The sequence below is a fragment of the Ochlerotatus camptorhynchus genome, unplaced genomic scaffold (genome assembly GCF_037179485.1).
Source record: "Ochlerotatus camptorhynchus isolate MF236.1 unplaced genomic scaffold, CSIRO-AGI_Acam_v1.1 ptg000391l, whole genome shotgun sequence".
Classification (NCBI taxonomy): Eukaryota; Metazoa; Arthropoda; class Insecta; order Diptera; family Culicidae; genus Ochlerotatus; species Ochlerotatus camptorhynchus.
Window position 1 is genome coordinate 1,209,909 of NW_027040878.1, and position 24,334 is coordinate 1,234,242.

General features: G+C 37.8%; 1 protein-coding gene across 2 annotated transcripts in view; it reads right to left on the reverse strand.

Annotated features, from left to right (window-relative positions):
- Positions 1-24,163, reverse strand: part of LOC135710551 (homeobox protein PKNOX1-like) — a 289,794-nt gene extending 265,631 nt beyond the window's left edge. For both annotated transcript variants that reach the window (XM_065233155.1, XM_065233153.1), the window contains exon 1: positions 23,731-24,163. The gene's annotated coding sequence lies outside the window, so the exon portion shown is untranslated. The remainder of the gene's footprint in view (positions 1-23,730) is intronic.
- Positions 24,164-24,334: the final 171 nt, after the last annotated feature.

The window sequence follows — 24,334 nt, forward strand, 5'->3', positions numbered from 1 at the left end:
CGAAGTTCAGGGAAGTTCTGAGGATATTCAGAGAAGTTCTGTTGAAGTTCAGGGAAGTTCTGCCGATGTCCAGGGAAGTTTTTCCGAACTATAGGGAAGTCCTACCAATGTTGAGAGAACTTCTGCCGAAGTTCAAAGAAGTTCTGCCGAAGTTCAGGGAAGTCCTTTCATTTCAATTCTGGGAGTTCAGGGAACTCATGCCGAAGTTCAGGGAAGTTATGCCGAAGTTCGTGGAATTATCTAATTATCTTTAAAAATACCAAGATATAATAGAATATCTTCATCAAATAGGCTGAAATTTTTGCAGAATATCCTCAAATACTTGTGAAACAACATGTCAAAATTGAGGAACCTTTGATTTGAAAAATATTTCAGTTAGCAATGGCAAAGGTGGGTGATTTCTTAAATAGATCCATTTATCTTTAAAAATATCCAGATATATCAAATAGGCTGAAACATTCACAGAGTATCCTTCAATTAGCTTACACATACACACACTTGAATTTTTTTTTATTATTTCACAAATGCACGCGTTTCCAACACGACTTAGAAATACTCTCAATTTAGAAATAGTTTTACCATTTATTTTCAAGCACTTTCATAATTTCGATAACGCATAGATGACATTGCCGAATAGCATCCGTTTTCAATTATCAATAATTTTCGCAAAATATTTAGAATTGAAATACCAATAGATATCTTACAATATGCATCAATTATTGCGAATGGAAAACGTCACGCGCGAGCTTGATCCTGCTGACGGTGCTGATGGTTTTTCTTGCTAATTTATTCATGGATCGCCCCGTCGTGTGGCTTTTTTTCGCTTCTCTGTTTTGTGCAAGGGTTCCACATCACATTGTTCTTCAACCTGGAGCATGCTTACTAGACTGCCAATGAATGTATGGGAAAAATTTGACCATCAAATTTCGCTAAGAAACCATATACAAAATGTTTATTGCCTCGAAAAATGACCCTATGCAAAATTTGAGCTCAATCTGACATGATTTAGGGGTGGCGCAAACGCGTCAAAGTTTGACTTTTTTCACTCTCGAAAATCTCCCAAAGAGGGGGGAGGGGGGGTACATGAAATTTCGGAAATCAAAAAAAAAATTTGATGCCAAATGTCCTAAAAATGCTTAGATTTTTTTTCATGAGTTCTATATGGAATATAGAAGATTGATGAGTCGGCTTCTAAAACTGTTCATAATTGTCTCCAACCTGCTTATATATCGAATTAAACCACCATTTAGGATCTAATACGAAATAATTCATTAGGGTGGTCCAATTATTCTTCATTGGGGTGGTACAAAAATCAAAATAGGTATGTAAAAACCATTACTTTTTACCAAACGCATGTATCTGAAAATATCATCATGTTGTGTTTTGGAATTTTTAAGAATCCAAACTTCAAAACATTTGATGATATTACTTTTTAGTATCTGAGATCACGTAAAATAGAAGCATAGACAGACATAAATCGTAGAATAATTCCGAAAATTGTACAGGACAACCGTTAGTGCTGTTTAGTTTACAGTACAATCTGACGAAAGTACAATGACTTTTTAACATATCCACCTAATACGGGACAACCCTTTATATGTGTTTCTTTTAAATTCCAATCCTATAGAGGTGCCAAAAAAGTACCCGCATAATTTATTTGAAAAGTTGGTTTCTTTCTCCGTGTGCTGCGATGGCACCCAACAACGATCTGAACTTGTTAAAAATATTGAAGGAATATGAAACTGTTGATGAAGACGTTGCGAAAGCAGTACATAAAGGAATTTTAACTCACTTGCAATATTTGGACAACAGCCTTATCGGACTATGTCTGTTTGACGAAAATGTAGACCTCCCGGTTCAGAAAAAGGTCATCGAAGCCTTACTTCTATCAGATAAATGCTTTAATTGATACATTTGCATTTAATTTTCTAATGATTTTTTTTTTTACAGATACTCATAAAAACAACGATATTTCAACGATTGAACTACACTCGTTTGTACAAGGCAGCAGTGGTATTGAAAACTTATTCAAAGCTCTCCAAATTCCGAAGTCGTTGCTGAATGTCGATATGGAGCAGTGGAGCAGTTCCATCGAGTTTAAAAATGCCAAAAGACGGGTTCAATGTTTGGAAGTAGTTAATGATAATGCAGAGCGTGGTATAGCATTGATTAAAACATACAATTCAAAACTATCAACGGATGAAGATCAAAAGCAGTGCATTTCACAATTAGTTGAAGATCATCGAAAAAATTATAAGAGTACCAGGAAATCTGATTTGGTGTAGCTAATAAGGAAATATATGGCAAAGTATAAAACAAGTATTTTTTCATCTTTTCAGGCAAATGTTCCTCTTGTGTAAAACTCATGATTTCAAAAAAAACAGATTAACGATATTCAAGATATTTTTACAATTGATTTTAGGAATTTCTGATGAAAAGTTGTGGTTTTCATATATTTTTGAATTTTTGGACCACCCTAATGAAGAATAATTGGACCACCCTAGTGAATTATTTCGTATTAGATCCTAAATGATGTAGTTGAAGATGCTAATTTCAAATAACAGACTGTAGTGGTAATTTTTATACGATAGATGGAGTAGATGAAAGCATAGAGTTGATAGTTCCGTTAGAGTACGGCAGTGTGAAGATTGTATATATTAGAAAGATATTAGACAAGCGAGCTAGGACAACTTTCAAGGAAGGTACAAATCGGTTTTTTCATCTCTCTTTACCAAACTCCCCCTTTGGAGAGGGATGATGAGGGGTGTTCCGTTTTCCATTTTTCAATAAACCATTCATGAGAGCTTGAAGTTATAAACAAACAATCTCAAACGTCATAACTGCAGGGTTGCCAAACTCATGGTATACTGAGACTGACAAATTGATTGCGGCAATTCGGCACGTTCGTGCTGAACGTGCCGAATTTCCACAATCAATTTGTCAGTCTTTGCTGTTCGGCACAACGCTTGGCACAGCTTGTGACACAGATAAAGTGCTCAGCACTGATTGAAATGTGCAGAGTTGAGTACCCTTTGATGGGATCCTCTTCACAATCGAATTGGAATTTTCCACAGAGCTACTTAAAAATTCTACTCTGAGTCTGAACTCACACAAGTGACTTGGCGCTAAAGTCTAAATCCCTAATTGTGGAAAGCTCCAGCTCGGATTAATTTTTAATACCGTCCCTGTTTGGATGATCTGCAAAATGTTTGATTAGAGTCGTGCTGATTAACTCTGATGTCGACATCAAAGCAGCCGTACATTCTTGACCGGGATTTAACCCAAGGATTATACCGGTTGGAGCTTACCAGTTCTGTCATTCATTCCAAAATGAAAAATCTTCTCAAAACTCCTTTACAAAAAAAAATCTCGTCTGGTTCAAGAATCTTTAAATATTTCAAAGTCCTAAAATCTAATATCTTTTTCTAAAAAATAGATTAAGTAAATATTTTTCAAATTTGTCATCGAAATTCGCAGGTTTTTCCCGGTCGATATCATCCGATCGACTTTCCACAAATAAAAAATCGAGATATACGTAGAAAATCGGATGATATCGAGTAGATTTTATTTTTTTTACTTCACTTAGAAGATTTTTAGCCATGTTCAGTTTAGTTCATCTCCGATATCGAGTTATTGATTGATTGATATTGATATTGAGCTTAATGCAGCTCGTTGCAGAGGTGAGTCTCCTTGTACCCCACTGCTGGTTGTCAAGGTGATATCACTCATCAAGCCCGCCCGCTGCGAGGTAGTTTCGTACCTAGCCGCCAAATACAATGCCGGTAGGAGATGCCAATTTGGTGAACTTAATTGTTTTGTGATCAAACCGTTGACTTAATCCAAAAACTGTATTCAGAAAAATTGTTCACAAAAACATTGCGCATATTATGACAATTACCAATATTTGTCGTGGCATACTATAAAAAAATAACTTTTTTTTGCAAAAGAGATAGAAGGGTAGTTTTTTTCAGCAAAGTTGTAGTACTCACAAAAATATGAAACTTTGCTGAAGACATCAAATTTGTATGACGAATACTTGTGAAGATATGAAGCGTTTTTGATGGAAACCCCCTTAAATTCCGTTTTTTAAGTATAACTTTTTTATAACAGTTTTTTTAAGTAAACAATGTTCTAAAAAAAATGAAAACAATATACAACTAAATGTTTTTGCTGAAGACAGTATGTGGCTAAAATCATTCCTTTCAAAGTTATAGTACTTTTTACATTTATTTTTCCTTAATTTCAGCTGCATATAGGGAAGAAGGTGGCAAACCGGGACACAGCACCAAGTACTCTTTTTAAAGCTTAGACTCATTACTACAAAGTAGTGAAGGTTTGATTAGCTCCAATTCATAAGTGTGTGAATAGGGTCACGTTGAATGTTCACGTGTTTGGCCTTCCCGTAAAATAAGAACGATACAGGTACAATCAAATGTATTGTAACCATACAATAGAATTTATTCAACTTAAAATAAATTGTATTGTCAACAACGATAAAATAACCATGGAATTTATGTATCTTAACCGTACAGAAAATCACTTTTTCCCGAATAAACTTGAGTCATTTACCATTAACTTTATTGTTTTTCTACTGTTGAAAATTCATGCTCTGTGGAACGTATTGTAGATCGATTGTAATAACAATATTTTAAATTTACTTGTATGATATACATACAATAGGTTCGAATGTTGGCAATAAATTTTGTTGTGATTTTATATTATTTTATGGTAATTGTATGGTTATTTTTTTACGGGTTTTTCTATATAAAAATAACCCTGTCTCCTCATTTATGAACGGTAAATTACGGATTATAGAAACAGATATTATCAAACTCATCCGTGAACAACAAGGAAATTTTCTGTATGTATCCATTTAAGTGTGCATGTGAGGAAGAGTATGTAGGTTATTGTGGATTAAAAATGGTTTTTAAATTTACTTTCACTTTCATTTATCCGCGTGAGTCAAGAAGAACACAATTATCTTGCTGTTAGGTAGTTTTATCTGTATTTTAACAATGATAATTTTACTGAGAAGTTAACATGATAAAAAATAAAAAAAAAGATTCACTCTTCATCTGTTTCCTCTTCGCTGTCTGAACAATCTAACGAAAACTGTGCATCTTCAGAAAACTCTCTGTCCATCTTCTGATATTTTACACGCAAACCAGCAATAAGTGAATCTGAAGAAACTAATAGTCGCCGCATGAGATCACCGTTTGTTGTAGCTCGTAATGATTTTCGAGTGTGATCTAGTCTTTTCATTACTTTATTTAGCGACTTTTGTGCCTCTTCAGACAATTAACCACTTCATTCGAGCAGTTAAAATGACGTTTACTACCACTCAAACTTTGAAATAAAACATTATTTTGAGATTTTTCTTCTGAAATCGCTGGTAGAAAGTCACACCAAAACTGCTTGACGAAGTGGTCAGTCCGATAGGAACATTGAAATGGAGAATTATGTCTGAACCGTGCATTAAAACCTTAGGGACCGTGGCGGGCAAGTAAAACCAAGGGTATAGGGTTACTAACAACTGAGCTGTTTCTAGACAATAGTTCTTGATTTCTCGTCCGAAAGATAAGACCTGCAAAATAGTTGAGCAACGTTCAATCACCTGCAGGTCGACATCCAAAATCTCTGCAGGAACTGCTGCATTCTCAAAGAAACGTCACGCAGTTTTCCCATCGTTCGACGAGCCGGCTCCATTGCCACGTAGCATGTCAACAAGAAGTCCCAATTCTTGTTTGAAGCGTTGTTGGATAAGCTGCTTGCGGACTTTAAATTTTTCGGCATCAGGTCCAGTACATCTCCATTTTTTGACTTCAATTTTGTAGCCCAGGTGTAGAAATTATTCGGAAAATCTGTAACAATTTGTCAAATTTTGAATGGATTGAACAACGTTATATTAGGTTTTTATTACATGATTTTTGCATGGCGAACTGATAATCCAAACTGAAATACTTCTTCATCGATTGGTCGCAAAAGAACAATTTTTTTTTTTCTCTCGGTTTGTTTTTTTCCGTCGATCTTGTTTTCCGTGCTGAGCACCAATGCTACCGACGTGCCAGGAAGGCAGCTCCCACACCTGGACCCTACCTATCGACCCATCAACTCATGAACCCGGGACCAACGGCTTTACTTCCCATCCGAAGGAAGGCGTGATCAGAGATGTTATGCCTCAGAACATCCCGGCGGCGCCGACTGGGATTGAACCCAGGCCTGCTGGGTTGAGAGGTAATCACGCTTACCACTACACCACCGGAGCTGTTAAAAAGAACAATTTGAATATTATTCATTTGAGTGGGTGTAGCCTTGCAGATATTACATCGCTGTGCTGATTTGGTGGTCGTACAGCATTAACAACTTTGCCATCCATCATGGTCATATGTAGCCTATATTCGACTATTTTGTTTTGATTTGAACAAAGCTGATTTTGTGTGCCATGATGTTTGACGTGTGCATGTAGAAAGAAAGAAATAGAACCAACATTTGGTGAAAATGCCAGTACAATCCAGTAGTAGTGTTGCCATGTGGTACACTGAAAAATTTGCAATAGCAGGTTCGTTACCCAAGTTTTCGAGCCACTCCGTCGGTCACTTCGTTTGATACTGGGGTGCTACTCCAAAATATGTTTAGGACCCCACATTTGAATTTTCATGATTAATTACATTCCAGGGAAAATACTTGAACGAACATTGAACCATAACCGAAACATTGAAATACTTGGAAAAATTTATCACAAAGTATAATATTCAAAAATGCATGCATACATCAACTTTGCGTAGTTCTACGTCATACTGCGGTCGTATCTAGGACACATTTTTTTTTTACATGCTTCTAAAGTTTTTTTTTTATGAAAAATTGGAAAAGCATTTGTGTCGGCAGATTTGTAGATTTATTTCCTATCGATTGGTATATTTGGATTTTAAGTTCATCTATCAATGACTAAGTTATAAGCGTTCAAAACCTAACACCTTTTCGTGTCGACCGCAAAAGATTCTCGATTTACCTCCTATACCTTCCCGTAAGACGTAGTCTACGTCAAAAATATTGTTCTATTGTACATTTCGATTCTAGCCTCATATGGAAGGGACGGAAAGAAGTTTTTCTTTCAACCAGACCCTATTCTCATCTGTCAGCAGTGAAACAAACTATAGATGATTGCAAACCTTGTTTTTCCTTTGTCAACATTCAGCTTTAAAAAGATTCTTTTATTATTATTGGGTCATCTATTATGTATCAATTGATTTCCTCGGAGTTATTCGCAGAAGTGAACAATTTCACACCCTCGCCTGAAAAACTTGATCCTCATTAGACTTTCTTCCTCGAAACCGCTAATAAAGTACATGCCTCCTCAACCATGTTCCCCTCTGTTTCATCCCGCCCAAAAAATGTTCACTCAGAGCACAACCCAAACGGCCGAAGACCACGTTTTCCACCAAGAATGAATTGTTAAGTGAGCTGGAAATTGGAAATTAAATAATTTAACAGCTTCTAACACGTCCAACCACACTCCGCCGCCCCCCCCATCGCATCGTGAAGGTGGAATCCGCGCGCGAATCTTGCGCGCGTGACATTTCCACCCCTTTCTTTAACACTAGGTGTGAATGTGTATACTTTGGAATTCCATTCCACCGCCGAGAGAAGATGCCTATCTCGACGCCGCACATCGACCAACCGACCGACCGACCGACCGGGTCGAGATGAAAGTAATTTTCCCTTCTATGTCATTTCAAACGGGATCGAGGAAAAAAAACGAACCGAGTTGAAATCTTAATCACCGCAGTTCCATGACCAACGACATCACTACAATTGGTGCCGAAAGGTGCGGGGAAAATGCTTGGGAAATGAAATCACAGCGGATAAATCTTAATTAAGTAAATGAAACTGTGTGCTCTGTGTGGATGGGAGAAGCAGAAACAATTCGCTCAAACGGTCCTAATGAAATCCGGAAATTTGAAACGTCGTGGAATGCAGTCCTGTAAATGGGTTGTTTGCGCTGGGATTAGTTGCGGGCTGGTCGTTGAAAGAGAGCTTCTTTTTGTCTTTCTCGAATATGATTTCAGAGATGTTAAGTGTGAGCACTCCTTTGCTCCACTGCTGATTTTTTTTTTATTTTATAAGGTCATAACCAATTCAATTCGATGAATTAAATACATGAGCTTTCCAATTATATTGAGGTTAGTTACGCATTAGTATCCAATTGACGGAGTCATATCAATTCACTTCCATCACTTTACCAATCGCCAGTCGAAATCGGTCGTAATCCATGCGACAGAAGCATTTACTTTCAAGAGAACGCATTCCCCCCCTTGACCAATTTCGTACCTCAGATGTCCTCACTCTTCGCATTGATATAATCGACCGAAGCAGTCACCGAGGCTTAAACTTTCCTCTTATCATATCTTTATTAATAAATGCACTTAAATATTAAGTAGGCAGTCAAGCAGCCGACCGAGAACCTGCCACTCTGCTTGCCGCTCGAATCGGTCGGTGGTGGCATCAAAACGGCAAAAGCGCGGCACGAAACACACCGAGGACATGCCTAAGCAATTCATATCGTATTCAAGCGCGCGGCACAGAGAATGAATAAATTACGCTTGTATTTATATTTTCTCCCTTACTGCTATAGGGTAGAACAGGGGACAAATGCACCCCGGGAAAAACGCCCGATGTGGTTTTTCATAACTATTCCACTCTTAATTCTCGGATTTTTTGTGCAGAGGAGTGCTAGTTTAAGTACTAAGTGGCTTGTCAAATTAATGAACTAAAAACGGGCATGCTATGAAAAATATCGCACCGGGGTGCATTTTGGGCTGTTTTCCCCTACTACATTTTTCTTTGCTTAACTTCGATCCAGAGAGAGAGTGTCAACTGTTGGTTCGTGGAACTTTTTGTGCCAATCTCGCCAATCTTTTGCGACATCGGAGAGTTTTCCGAGAGATAACGACGAAATGGCTGCGGCGAAACGAATAAGACACGGGAAGAGCCTCTGGAAGATCAGAGCACTTGGGAAAAGTATTGGTGGTACAGGTATGCGGGAATTTGGTTGTCCCCGACTCAACGTGGAAACTACGAATCAGTTGATTGGGTTAGCTGGAATTCAGGGTAGGGATGCTCAGCGATTCCAGGTGTATTTTTAATAAATCTTTAACAAGATGGAAGAAATGTCATTTGCTTTCCCTGCTACTGTTTACATTTGAGAGTGCCTCCAAAAGTTTTAAACATTTTAGATTTAGACACTAAGTCTTTACAGACGTTCTTATAAGAAGTCAAGGGCAATTTGTAGAACTTAAGGTGACAGTGGATCGGTTTAGAATGACTCACTTCATCGATTTTTTTTACAAAATAACGCAATGCTCAATTGAAAAAACTCTTCCGTGCAAAATTAAAGAACTAAAATTGCTATCTCTAGCAATTTTTACAAGATTGATTTATTGTTTAAATTTTCAGAAAACCATTTTCTAAGATCAATTTTAAAACCACAATCATAGTGGTCGCTAACTTTGCTCATCAATTACACAAGTATTTCGTATGGAAGGTCATATTTCACTTAGGTTCCAAAAAAGAGGAAAATACTGCAAAATATCCTTCATGGATATTTTCGGAATCGGGATGATGTCTAAAGACCGAAAATCAAAGTCCAGCGCCATCTTGAAATCAAAGATGGCGGCTGCCGATTTCAGAAAAAGTTGGAAATACTGCCAAATACCCATCAATATGGGTATTTCCGGAATCAGGATGACGTCTAAAACCCGTAAATCGATGTCCAGCGCCATCTTGAAATCAAATATGGTGGCTGCCGATATCAGAAAAAGTGGGAAATACTACCAAATACCCTTCAATATGGATATTTCCGGAATCGGTTTGACGTTTAGAGACCGAAAATCGATATCCAGCGCCATCTTGAAATCCAAGATGCCGGCTTCCAATTGCAGAAAAAGTGAGTAAACTTTACAGAATATCAGAAAACTTTCTAGAAGTGCATCAAATTTTGTAAGAAATCAGATTTTTTTTGTAGAAGTTAAATAGCTTTGTAGAACTGCATTAAACTTTGTAGAAATTTAGTAAACTTTATAGAATTCCGTAGAAATTCTAGGAACTTAGATGTAGTTCAGGTACTTTTCTTTAACTTCAGCAGGGCTGGTAGCGATCAATGCTGACAAAAATAGTGATTTTAGTGACCATGTTGAAGAAATAAATGACCAAATAGTGACTAAAAAGTGACCTGAAAGTGGGAAGAAAATTAGTCGTTCTGATGGCATATCAAATAAATCTTTGATGTTTTAGACTTATTCAATTAGATTCTCATTAACACTTAAATATGTACGATAGGAACCTTAAAAGTGAAAGATTCAATAGAAAGTTTGTAACTAAACCTCTAAGCTTCTACTACCTGGAAAGACATGAAAAACCGGGAATTCCTGAAAATACCTGGAAGTATCAGGGAATCTAATCATTTTTCAGGAAATTTATTAATTTTCTTACTAAGAATGCATTTTAAAATAAAAAACATATAATATTCCTAGTTACTTTCATTCACCCATTGAACTTTGTAACGCTGTGCGTTTGTTTTCAATTGAGTTGGCGGTAAAGATTGTGGAAAAGAATGGAATTTGTAAATATTAGGGATGAGTTGTATAAGTTGTAAATATTAGGTAACGTGTGTCGTCATATAGGTTGTAATCTTGTGCGAAGAAGCTGGTTAGTGTCTAAGCTATGTTTTACATTTAGCTTTGTATATACATTTGTAAGGTTTTATAGCAAGCTAGCGTTTTTTATGGAACAATAAATAAGATGGCTAAAGAGGAGAATTGCTAAATACGCGAAAGAGATAGGATTCAAATGAACACATAAATAAGATGGCTAATCGACATATGTTTTCGCACCATATCCGATCCTTTTATCTTGAAGAAAACCTGTGGTTTCTTGGGGAACAAAACTTCTAATCTCGTCCATTTCGCTAACGAATCGGCTGGAAAGCAGATGTGTGTGACGCGGTTTTAAGTTCGTAAAGTGGACTCTGTGAAAGTAATCTACGTACTCTAAGGTGATTAGTTTAAAAGGAGTTAATTGAGCCAGCTCAGTGATCTAACGTGTGGTTTTTTTTGTACGTTTAGGTTAATTGTACTGTTCAAAGTAGTTGTGTCGCAGATATCTGCGTTTTTAGTGTTTTATTCTACAAAAAGGTAATTTGTAAAACTTTTAAACATTAGCATTTTTGTAATTTCGTGTTTTTCGCGTTGGACAGTTCGTTCAACGGGCTTTTTTGTACGGGCTGGATTTTTGACGAGTTCGGCAGTCATCATCGCCGGAACTTTGGCTTCGTGGCGTCATCAAAGCCACATTTTTCGTCCGTGAAGGACGGATCAGACCCGTGTGCACAGCGAAGGCCCGCCTCTCGTAGGTAGTCAAACGGAGGAGAGTGAAGACGCTAAATTTCTGCTTAGCGAATTGTTTCCCGACGGTCGCCAAAAGCCATCGGTAAGGTCCCCATCCCGTTACAACCCCGGGGACCGTGACATTCGAGAGCTCGGACCGTAGGAGTACGAAGCCAATCGCGTACCTCGGATTTCAACCAAAGAGGAGAAGATTTCATTCCATCTCGGGCGGTCAAAGCGGAAACACAGTATGCGAAGCCGTGCAACGGTACGTTGGTCTCTCTCTTCCGCGGAGCGAATCTCCCGGGAAAGCTCGACTCCGTCGATGCTCAGCTCTCTAGAAAGAAAATCGGAAGCCTTCCGTCCAGCCGCCACTACCTCCGCACCTCTAATTTCGGCCATACCGCACACGGGTCACTTTTCGTCGCTGCACGCCATTTCCGCAGCTAGATCGGCGCCATTCCGAGACCGCCGCCATCATCACAGGTCATCGGAAGGTCGACAGTCGCCATCGCTAGGACCTTGGTAAGGTCTCCGGCCGCCATTATCGCTCCATTCGTCGCCATCACCGCTTCATCCGTCGCCGTTGCATCGCATCGCATCGCATCGCATCGCATCTCACGGAACCTAAATCCTGCGCAGGTATGTCCGTATTCTTGTTTTCATGGCCATGAATTTAGTTTTTCTGTTGTTATCGGGTTGGTCCAACACAACACGAATGCAATTATCAAATACGTGAATATAGTTTGAATTGGTTGTTTTTTGTTGTAAAGTCTATAGTTTTCCTTCATACCGTTGCGTCTCTTAGCTGGTTTCATACGTCACTGTGTATTCCATTCGTAAGATCTCTCTTTATTCATACATATTTGTTTTTAACCCGATTCGTTGTGTTTATGCTGATAGAGCTTAGCATTTTGGATCTTTTCGGGGTTGCAGGTTTTTCGTGATAAAAGGAAGTGCGGATAAAAGTGTTCATTTGATCTCAGGCGTTAGCGAAAATTCGGGGTTGATTCGTTGAGGGACTTCGAGAATCGTACCGTATGGGAGTCCTCTGAGATTTAGTCTCAAAGTGTCGGGCAAGTTTAACACGACCGGTGGTCTCTCTTCGTGAGAGTGGCGCTTTAGCCACCGTGTTTACAATTATCTCAGGAAGTTTTCCCGCACGGTTACAACTTTATAGATCAAAATGGATAAATCTTCAGTAGAGGCATTCCACGAAGGTTCGCAAATCGATCCTGACCGATCATTTCCAATTACGCTGAAACTTTGCACAGTTGTTCCTTTTTAGTAAAGGCGCCGTTTTGTGCTCTCAGTTTTTCATATTGAATCACGACTACTTTTTGAAAATGGCCTGTATAAAAATAGTACTAATGAGTTTAAAAATAAATATTGCCGAAACGCTTTGTTCGATTGATTCGGTGTCTTCAGCAAAGTTGTAGATATTATTTTGGCAATTGTGTTAAAAATATACACTGTGAAAAATTTCGTTTGAATCAATGAAAAAAAATGTATTTGTTATTAAAAAAGTTAATTTCTCAAAATGTACATTTTTGAAAATTTTCGTTTTAAGCCTCATATATCATTTCAGTTTGAGTAACGTTTGGCTTTAATTTTATTTTCTGAAACAGGAATGAAAGAATGAAACTTTTTAGTTCCTTGAATTATTTTTGCATTATTATATTGCTCGTTGAGGTGCGAAGCCATACTTTCGTATTCCTCTGTTGTGGCAAAACTAAATGATAATTTTGTTAATTCTTCTTCTCTTCGATTATTTGCCCAATTATAAAGCTCTCTTGCATTTTTAATTGGATGTTCACTTTCTTTGGCCAAACTTGCTCTAGTAGCCATGCGTTATATTGTACCTCCAATAGCGCATTTTTCCTCTAATTGTTTTAATAAAATGTTTTCTAATGCGGAAGAGTCTGGACAATCTTCACAACACCGTAGATAGCAATATGTTGACTTGTTTTCACAAAGTAGGCTGTCAGTGAACGTTTTTACATCATGTGAATGGTTAAGTTTTTTCAAACTGTGCACACGCACACACGCACACATAAAAGTTTACATTGCTTAGGGCGGAGTTTTGCAAATGAAGAGAATCCAATTTTTACATTGCAGTGAATTTCATTGAATCATTTATAAGCTTCTCTCAAAGTCATCATTAGTAATTTTTTTTGAATGGATTGTCGTTTTCCTTCTTTCTGCACAAACACATATCTTTTTGACCAGGCATTGCCCGGCTTATATCATCATCTTCAATAAAATTTATGACTGCCAATTTTGTTTGATCACTTAAGGCTGTGCCATATTTTGCGGTTTTTGACGAATGACCATACTTTATCAACTTAGCATCTGTTGCAATATATCTACTAGCATCAATTGATCCATAACTTTTTGTGTTGACCATGAATAAGGCAATAACGATAAAATTAATAATTTTTCGCTTCTTGCAGTGGATGCATTGGAAAACTTTTCCTTCATGTTTTCAAAAAACTTCTTTGAGTTCATTCACTTCGTCAGCCTCAGGCTCGAAGTTGAAAAGGTTCTTTCTAATACCTTCGTTGATTTCACGGTGCTTCTTTTCGGGGTAGTGGATGTAGTTGAGTTTTCCCACGTCTATCGGTGATACCTGGATTCCTGCAATGCCTCGGTTGAATATCTCGATGTTGACTGGTTGAGTGAATTCTTGGTACGATTGAACTGAAGTAACTGATGTCATTGGTGGTACAGTTGTAAGGCTTTCATATCTCGGTACGACAGGTACTATCACTGTAGTTGGCATCTTTGAGCTTCCGGCAACATGCTGTTCCTCGTTTGAGATGAAAAGAGCTTGTTTATCAACACGAAGACGGCAGAACGTGCAAATGCGAAAAGCAGTATTCAATCCTGATGCTTCAGAATATCCAATCACTACTACAGTGTTGAGTATTTGACTTATTACCGTTAAGATCACTGATACAACTATGCAAAATTGAAGACAATGAATAAAAACAAATTAAAAAATCGTCAATTTGAATGGAATTACTCCTTCGGTAAGGGTCGCTAGTTTGAACATCATATCACTTTTATTTAGTTCTAGCTCAATATTCATCAAATTTCACCAAAATTTTTTAGTTTTGTTAGTAACGATACCTTTTCATGGTATCAGATGTAATGAATCCTAACTTTTCAATAGGGCCTGTGTAGAAAAACACTAATGAAATAAACATACCTATATTGCAAAAACGGCTTGCTTGATTGATATGGTGTCTTCGGGAAAGTTGTGCAAAATTAAAATGCAATTCTTGAAAAAATATACACGGTTGAAAAACATGTGTTTTTAATGAAAATGTAAAAATCGTGAAATTTTCAAAAAATCATAACTTTTTTGTTTTTGAGTTTACTATGACCAAACTTTTCCAGTTTGTAGCAAACATTATGAGCTTCAATGAGGCTCAAAACGATGTACTTTCTGCGAAATTAACTTTTTTAATAACAAATATAATTTTTTTCATTGAAACAAACGAAATTTTTTAAATATACAATTTTTAACAAAATAATATTTACAACTTTGCTGAAGACACCAAATCAATCCAACAAACCGTTTCAGCAATATATATTTTTTAACTAATTAGTACTATTTTTACACAGGCCCTGTTAGAAAAGTAGTCGTGATTCAATTTGAAGAACTGATAACACAAATTGGCATCTTTACTAAAAAAGAACAACTGTGCAAATTTTCATCAAAATCGAAGCCGCCAAATTAAAAAAAAAATTTAAAAATTCGTCAATCTGTATAGAATTGCTCAGTAAAAAATACATAACTTTATAAATTTTGACCTGAAAAGTTATCATACTTCAAGAAATTTTCAAGAATCTGGAGTCAAATTCCTTGCACAGTTTTAAGGCTCATGCAATTTTAATATAATTTCTAAGGACCTCATTCCACGGGAGTTCTGGGGGGGGGGGCGAAATTATGAGAAAAACATCAACTGCAATCTGTTGTCATGGTACTTCTGAGGAATTTTAGACTTCATGTGAAGCCTAAGCTTAAGATAGTAAACGCCATGCGAATTTTCATGAGAAATCTCCGTTGAATATGGAATGGACTAGCCTGAGGTCTTCATAACTACTTGAAAGTTCCCAAAATATTCCTGAATTTAATTAAACTGCCTTGAAGTTCTTTTGTAGTTTGAGAAACTAACCTGATGCTCGCAATACTTCTCATCATTTCTTTTAACATCTTTAAACTTTTTCGGACTACCTATAGTTTCCACACTTTTCCTAACGATCATGAATCTTTTCTAAAGTGTTAACAATTCACTGAATTTCTCTAAACTTCTTTAAAATTTATGTAAATTCGCTGGAATATCTCTGCTCTGAGGATATCTGTCCATTCTTGAAGTTTTTTTTTTTTTGTTAGCTTTTTACAATATCTTTCTTGAAGTTCTCGAAACTTCTCTAAAGTCTTTGCAGTTCTGATGAAGCTTGTTGTACTACCATTAATTTCATTGATTTAATTCTAACTTCACTTCTGGACTTATGTGAAAACCTCAATAATTTTCTTAACATCTCTAAAGTGCTCTGAAAATTTGGGAACTTCTTGAAATTTTCTGCTATTTCAGTGAAGCTAATGGAACTCCCTCAGCTCAGTCGGTGAAGGCACAGCTACAAAGCAAGACCATGCTGGAGGTGGCTGGGTTCGATTCCCGGTCCGGTCTAGGAATTTTTCGGGTTGGAAAATTTCTCGACTTCCCTGGGCATACAGAATGATTGTACTTGCCACACAATTATACTAATGCAAAAATAGTACAGGCATCGAAATCTCTCAATTAATAACTGTGGAAGTGCATCTAGAACACTAAGTTGAGAGCACGCAATAAGCTAATATGCCATACGCAATAAGCTTGAAATGCGAGGAAGAAGAAGAAGAATGAAACTGAACTCCCCTGAAATTCCCCTTGTTTTTGGAGCTTTACTAAACTTATTTGAAATGCTCCCGAAATGTCCATATAAGTTACTGAAGTTCTCGGATCTTCCCTTAAGTTTCACAGACTTTTATAAAGTTCTCGAAATGTTTCTGAAGATCCCTGTACTTCTTTGAAGATTTCGAAGTTATTATGACATTTCAGGAACTTCTTTAGGCTCCCGCAACAAAATAATTAATATAGTATAGATTTTCACTGAAGTTCTCAAGATTGGTCGATTTTCGAAACTAATTCATAGCTTCTTCAATATTCTGGAGTTTCCTGATGTTTTTAAAACCACCCAAAATATTTCTCAATTTCCTTAAAATTCTCAGACTGCCCTGAATATCTTAGGATGTTTTTAAAAGAACCCACAATTTTACTGGAATTGAATGAATTGCCTTTGAGTTCTACAATTTTCCTTAAGTTTTATAAAGTTTATAAACGCTCACGGAACTTTGTCTTAAATCAATCATTTTCCCTGGATAGTCCGGCCCTGAAGTTTTCTATCCTTACCTTAATTTCTCTAAATTTAACAAATGTTCCGGCAAATTTTCTGAATCTTCTTTAGTTTTCAGAGCAATCATAGAATTCTCGGAATTACCCTGAATTTGCCTAAACTCACGCTTATAGATTTTTAAACCAATCCAATAGTCTGGGCTCAAATTTCGGGGACTTCCGCTAAAGATCTCTGGAATTCCCCATGATCTCTAGATCTAGTTTTTCTGACATAAATAGAACTTCTTAAAAGTTTCCACAATTTTGCTGGTACGAAACTTTAAGACATTAAAAATGTTGTGATCTTAAACTTACTAAAAGGAAGTAAAGCTGTTTCTTTAAAACTGATTGTCATCTTTAAAAAAAAAAGTTGCGTTACTTGTTGTTTTTTTTACAAAAAAAACATGTTTTTAACGCATTTCATAAATAGCTTTCTTATACACGCTAACTTGAAAGTACCCATTAATGGTTGAAAAAGACCCATTTTGAAGAAAAGTGGCTTAACTCATTAAATGAGTAAAATTTTTACCCATTAATGAGTATCTGTTACCCATTAATGAGTAATTGTTAATCATTAATGGGTAACAGATACTCATTAATGGGTAAAATTGTTTAATCATTAATGAGTTAAGCCACGTTTCTTCAAAATGGGTCTTTTTTTACTCATTAATGAGTACTTTCAAGTTAGCGTGTAATAAACTTGGAAAATATCAATCAAAGTTATGGAAAAACCAGGAAAACGCAGGGAACTTTATTTAGCCAAATGAGTGGACACCCTGTAGATAGAGAAAGACGATTAAACGTAAAAAAAAAAACTCTGTTCATGGTCGTCAACTTCGAATTGTTCAAAAATTAGAACAAAATGTAGGCCTATCTTACACACTGCAAGAAGAATGACATACATTCATGTTAAAAAAAAGTTTAAAAGAAAATTAAAAAGTGACTTTAGTGACTTGGCCTTATAAAAGGAGACTTTTAAGTGACTTGTTTGAAAAAAGTGACCAAGTCAAAAAAAAAGTGACTCGCTACCAGCCCTGATATCAGAAAACTTTCTAGAAATGCATCAAATTTTGAAAGAAATCAGAAATTTTTGTAGAACTGCATCAAACTTTGTAGAAATTTAGTAAAATTTATAGAAGTTTGGTGAATTCCGAAGAAATTCTGGGAACTTAGATGAAGTTCAGGTACTTTTCTTTAACTTCAGGGAATTTTGTAAAACTTTAGGGACGTCGTAAATGTTAGTTCCCTGAACATTAATTCGAGAAACTTCGTAGAGCATCAGAGCACTTCGTAGAAATTCAGAGAAAACAAAGTCGAGAAAACTTTGTAGAATCGGGAACTTTGTACATTTCTGAAGTTAAGGGAACTTTGTTTAATTTCAGGGAACTTCATAAAAGTTTCGGGACTTTCTTTCAACTTTATGCTACTTGTTGAAGCTTAAATTACATTGAATAGGTGAGTGAAAAGAAGGAAACTTTACAGAACTTCAGAGAATTTTTCAGAAAATCATCGAAATTCTTCAAAGATCATGGAGCTTTGAAAAAAAAAATCGGTTCAGTGAACTTTGCAGAAGTTTAGCTACATGGAAACTTAAACTTATTTAATGTTCAAGGAAGTTCGGTAAAATTTGATCAGCTCTGCAAATTTCGTAGGAAACTCCATAGAAGCTCAGAGAATATCGTTCAGCGAAGTTCCTAGCACTTCAAGGATCTTCATATCAGTTTGTCTGAGAACGTACTTCAAAAAAGTTCAATCAACTTCCTGAAAGTTTTGGGTACTTCACTTAATTTCAGGGAACTGTACCAGGGATCCTAAATTCTCTGGAATACCGCACCCAAGTGAGAGATGCACATTCACTAGGGTGAATCACTTATCGTCTCTGGAGGAGATTCTCTGCGGGGACCACTGAAGAGAAAACAGATATGGAACGGGAGTCCGTAATGTCTTATTAACCTGCACACTTAGTTTTTTTCTACCGAGCTCGACTGTGCAAATCTCGGCAAAAATAAGTTTCACTGAGATCTCAGAAAAAGTGACATTTGATTGCTGAGTCTCGGATCATGCTTAGCTGAATCTCAACAAACAAGTGAAATGTTTGCTGAGATCTCAGTAAAACATTTTTTGCCGAGATTTTTACAGCCGTGCTCGGTAGAAAAAACTAAGTGTGTGTTTTAAATCTCTCTTGGGTGAGAAGAAGAACAGCGCAATTGTGCTGCCATATATTTTAGATTTTTTAGATATATTAGATATTTATTTGTTTACATTGAAGCAATGAAAGGAAGCTCATCTCTGCGTCGAAAAAGTAGAAGGGTCTGTGCCTAGGGGCACGAACGGGAGCTTGACGTAGGACCGCTAGGGCACCGAACAAATGTGAAGAAAATTTAGTTCTTTTAATTGATCGATCATCTATTATCTTAACTGTTTCCGTTTTTGATTTGTAGGCGTACCAAATTTGTAGTATTTTTTTTTTTTTTTTTTAAAGAGAAAGTTGATGAAGAGAATCAATCAAAATCACTTGCACCCCGCTTCCAAGTTTGGTTACAAGATTACAACTCTGAAGAGCATTTTGTGTGGTCGTTGGGGGCATGTGGTTCTGAATATGGACCAACAGGCAGATAAATTTTATTCTAAATTTTTACTGTAATAAGCTTGTTGGCTCAGAAAAGGGCCGTTTTGTTGTCAAAGTTGGTGATGATTTAACCTTCGAAACTGTACAGAGTTCGTCTGTCGCTTCAAAGCGTAAACGACATCGATGGCCGCTTACGCTTGGCGTAAGTATAGGTGACAGCATCACGGATCACATTTTCCAAGAAAACCTTCAGCACACCTCGTGTTTTCTCGTAGATCAGACTGCTTTTGCTGCCTGCTCACCACGGCGTCCAAAGTGAAAATGAGTTGAGGCTAGACAGCAGCGCTCTTTTATATATTTTCAGGTTAAAGCAGAATGATGTGCCACCAAGTGGTACTCGATTATGACGACGCCGGTAAGCTACAAAGACTCCTCCCATCAGGAGTAGTTTGCTATCAAGTAGCGACACTGGCCCCTTTCTTTTTGCGCAGTTTGCCAATGTCAACACCTGGAAAGTTAGCGGTGCCGGTGGTTTAGTGGTAAGCGTGGATACCTCTCACCCCAGCAGGCCTGGGTTCAATCTCAGTCGGCATGTTCTGAGGCATAACATCTCTGATCGCGCCTTCCTTCTGAAGGGAAGTAAAGCCGTTGGTCCCCGGTTCATGAATTGATGGATCGATAGGTAGGGTTCAGGTGTGGGAGCTGCCTCCCTGGCGTCGGTAGCATTGGAGCTCAGTATGGAAAACAAATCTCGTGTCATTTTTCAATAGGCTTCAAGATTTGTCCTGCCGTCTTTGTCGAATTAGATGCTAGATTGTTGCTTCTTCTATTGAAAATATCCGGCCGTGGCGATTCAAAGTTGATCAAGGTTGATCAAAATCATTTGTACCCCTGCTTCCAGTTTGGTTACATGAGCATTTTGTGTGGTCGTTGGAGGCGTTTGGTTCTGAATATAGACAAACAGGCAGATGAATTCTATTCCTACTCTTTACTGTTATAAGCTTGGTGGCCCTGAAAAGAGCCGTTTTGTTGCCAAAGTTGGTGATGATTTAACCTCCGAAACCAAACAGAGTGCGTCTCTGTCACTTCAAAACGTAGATGACATCCATGGCCGCTTATGCTTGGCGTGTTTAGTGTAGGTGACAGCATCACGGATCTCATTTTTCAGGAGCACCTTCAGCACACCTCGTAAATCAGACCGGAGATACGTCAGACACCGCCACGGCGAGCCAGACGACGGATGGTGGACATCTCGAAGAATTTGCGTTTGGTTCTGAATATGGCGATGAGTGTGCAAAATATTACGCAATTCCATCCTACCTATTCGCAGGCCCCGAGGATCGGAGGTGAATGCCACTTCGACTTGTTTCGTCTACTTACTACTCTCTGACGACTGTGCTGGGGAAGCAGCATATGCATGTAGGTAATTGGGGGATTTGTTAGTTAATTCGACGCTTTTGGACAATACTGAACATTTACTAGTTTTTCAATAGTTTCTTGTTGAAAATCATCTCTCGGAGGCATTGGTATCGATGCGTAGCCATATTTCTGATCGATTGGTGATAAAATTATTGAAATTGGACCAGGGGCAGCTGAGTTATTAACGTTCAAAATCTTTCTTAATTTGTTACATGTTTCATTTTAGGTTTTCACAAAGTGTACCCCCATATAGAAATCAAAGACGTAGTCCTACGTCAAAATTAAAAAAAAAAATCTACGTGCTTTAGAGTGCCATAATAGCGGTGGAAAGTACGCTTTTTACACGGAAAATATTGGTAGAATTATATGTACAGCTTGGCTGCTTTAAAACGGTTTTATAAAAAATAAAATATTGTTCTACCAATACAATTCATTATTATAGTAACGTATACGTCTCTTCCAACTTTCCTAGAAATTATAATTTGATTTCATCGAAAGCTTCTTCCGGATGTTGTTCTGGCTCCCACGGTAGCTTTTTTTTACTTCCGCTGGGTAGTTCATCCAACTTTCATTGGAAGTTTCTATTCAATAGTTTTAACTACCCTTAGAAGTTTTTTAGACATCCCTGGAAGTTCTTCCGACTTCCATGATAAATCTTGACTTTGAACTGTGTGTTCTGTTTTGCCCGAGAGTTTTACCTGGCATCCTGCGGCAATTTCTTTTTGCTTCTTCTGACTTCTCTTTGGACATTCTTCCGATTTCCCTTAGAAAAATTTTAGACTTCCATTTTAAGTTTCTATCTCCATAGAAATGTTTTATGATTCCTCTGGGAAATTTCATGTGACTTTCAAACAATAATCCATTTAAAATTGTATCCCGGGAAATTTGAACAGATTACCGGGAATCGGGAAAAGTATTTTTTTTTTCTTGACAATGGTTTCCCGGGATCTCCCGGGTAGGAAACACTACTTCAGAGTAGTTCCATTAATTAATTGCAGGCACTTCTAGAAATTCCAAGCTACCAGCTGTACCGTGACAGCACTGATGTCTCCTTAAAATATACCGAAGCAAAGATTAACTCTCAAAATAATTGAGCTTCTGGTGGCGGTTGTCTTAGTAGTTCTACTCGGGTAGGCATTTTCCTCCAAGCCAGCTGAGGTTGCCTTTACTTATGCAATCATAATGGCTCTGAATCCAAGCGATGTGACACCCACCGGAGGACGAAAGGATAAAAATCATCTCGCAGAAGCAAAAGAAAAACTATTATTCTTCAGAGATGGAAAAAGAGAGGGTGTGTGTGGAAGTGTGAAGCCAACGGAATTATAATAACAAGTGGGCTGCATGAGGAGCGGGAAAATGCCCTCTCCACAACGTCTTTTCCTTGATGCCGTTTGCAAATGCCAACTGTGAAAACGGCTGAGTGAGTTTGACCGGCTGCTGCGTTCTGCGGAGAGCAATAAAAATTCATCTCCTTCCATCAGCATACTCACAGTGGGTATGCAATTTATAGAGCTCAACTGATCTCTAGGGATGTGGGCCTGTCTCAGACACCCTCGGCGAACCTAAGATCATTCCGTAAAATATTCTTCAAGGCGATGGAAGCTTCCGAAACGTCTTGGAGATGTTTGAGGAATTTCCAGGACAATTGTGAAAGAAATAATAGTTCGAGTCAGAATTCTTAATTTTAATTAAAATGATCAGCCGTTGCAGTTCTGTTCTCTACTACAGACATCAAAGTCAAAGAAGTGAATCATTATGTTTTGACTACGAGATTAGGTACCCTTATAAAAAATAACCATAAAACACTTAACAATTAAATTTGTGGAATAATTTTACCATTTGCATTATCTAATCAACAACTCGTTCGTTTATGGTATTTGTTTATTAGGGTAGTGCAGTAGTTTCTGGTTTGATAACTAAATGCTGTAGTTTAATACACTTAATTCATTTCAGAATATGATCCATCCGCCAACCGAATCCATCGTAGTCCCAAAGACCTTCAACCACTCTTTAATCCAGACATGTTTACCCAGCCAATCGCGTTCTAAAAATACTCTCAATCGGTTGTTTTATACGGTCGGAGATGATCAACACGAATTATAGACAAGAGTCCAGTTTGATTTCTCGCTAGAATAAAAAAAAATCTTCGATTTCGCTCCTTCTATTGCTCAACAAACAAAAATAAATATCAAAAACCGACCGGCATGTTTATCATTATTCTCTTCACGTGCTTATAGGAAGAAACAGCATATACCTATAAAGGAATCAATACCACATCTGCACCGAACTCGATTTGTGTCGAGCTGGGCGCACCTCGTTCTTCTCCTCCTGACTGCGTTCTCGGTGTGTATCAAATCTAATTTTCTGTTTTTCTTCAGCAGTGCTTAGGGTTTTTGTCTGGTTCCTATATTTTCATTCCAAACAAGTTGCGACCAACGACGACGACGAGACGAATCCCAATTCAATTGAAATCGACAGTGTCCATTGAAAATGCTGTGCCGAATGAATCAGTAAACGTAACTTAGCTTTAAAAAAAAACACAGGTTCTCATTCATCCCGATTGATGCGCTTTTTTTCGATTCTAACGTGTCCAAAGAACGCCACATTCTTATCGCTGTCGGATGTCGTGAACTGCCATCAAGCGCGGGGAAAAAGCGAAGCAATCATATCGCTCGAAGGCGATTACGCCGCGAGTAACCATGACAATAAATCGTCAATCAGTGTCTGCTTTGCTTTGCGACGATTTATTATATGAACGGTGACGGTCGATTATACGTCGAGGCGACTGTCGAAAATGTTATCCGAGAGGCTATCGAACTTCTCACTTGGTACAATCGATCGTTGCTTATTATACCTCTTATTACGACCAGCAGCAGCCGTGTGTGCCATACCGGAATCCGGTTAACTGTTTGTTTACCTTTTCCTTCTCTATCTCTCTGACTCGTTCGCCTGTCCAATCCAAACCGGCGACAACGCTGAAGTCGTGCAGACAACTCCGAGCCGGTGTTCTTAGATTCACCTTAACAATACACCAAAATCGCCGAGATTCACCTGTCCTCTGCTCTATTCGAAACACTTCATTTAGTTTCCGAGATTTTCTTCCGTACCGGAACACAAACAACACATAAATCACTTCCAGAAACCCGTGACCATCACGCCCGCCGCGGTTCAATTCCGATGCACAACAAAATAACACACAGCCGAAACCGTAAATCCCGACGGTCAAAAACACGCGTGCTGCAGTCTGTATGAGTGTTTTATTTTATTTTTTTTATTTTTCATGAATCAACGATCGTTTGTTTGTGTGCGTGTTTACGTTCCGTGAATTCAGAAACACAGCCGATGCGATGCGAAAGCGAAACGGCAACTGTTTCGGGCTTGGACTGGCGCGAGTAGAGATACCCAATCGGGAATCAGCAGTGCGCCGTCGCGTCAACGAACGTGCTCGGCCGAGATGATGGAGGCAATCTCGGCTGTCAAGTGCGATGAGCACTCGAGGGCAACTCTGATGACAGAGGGAA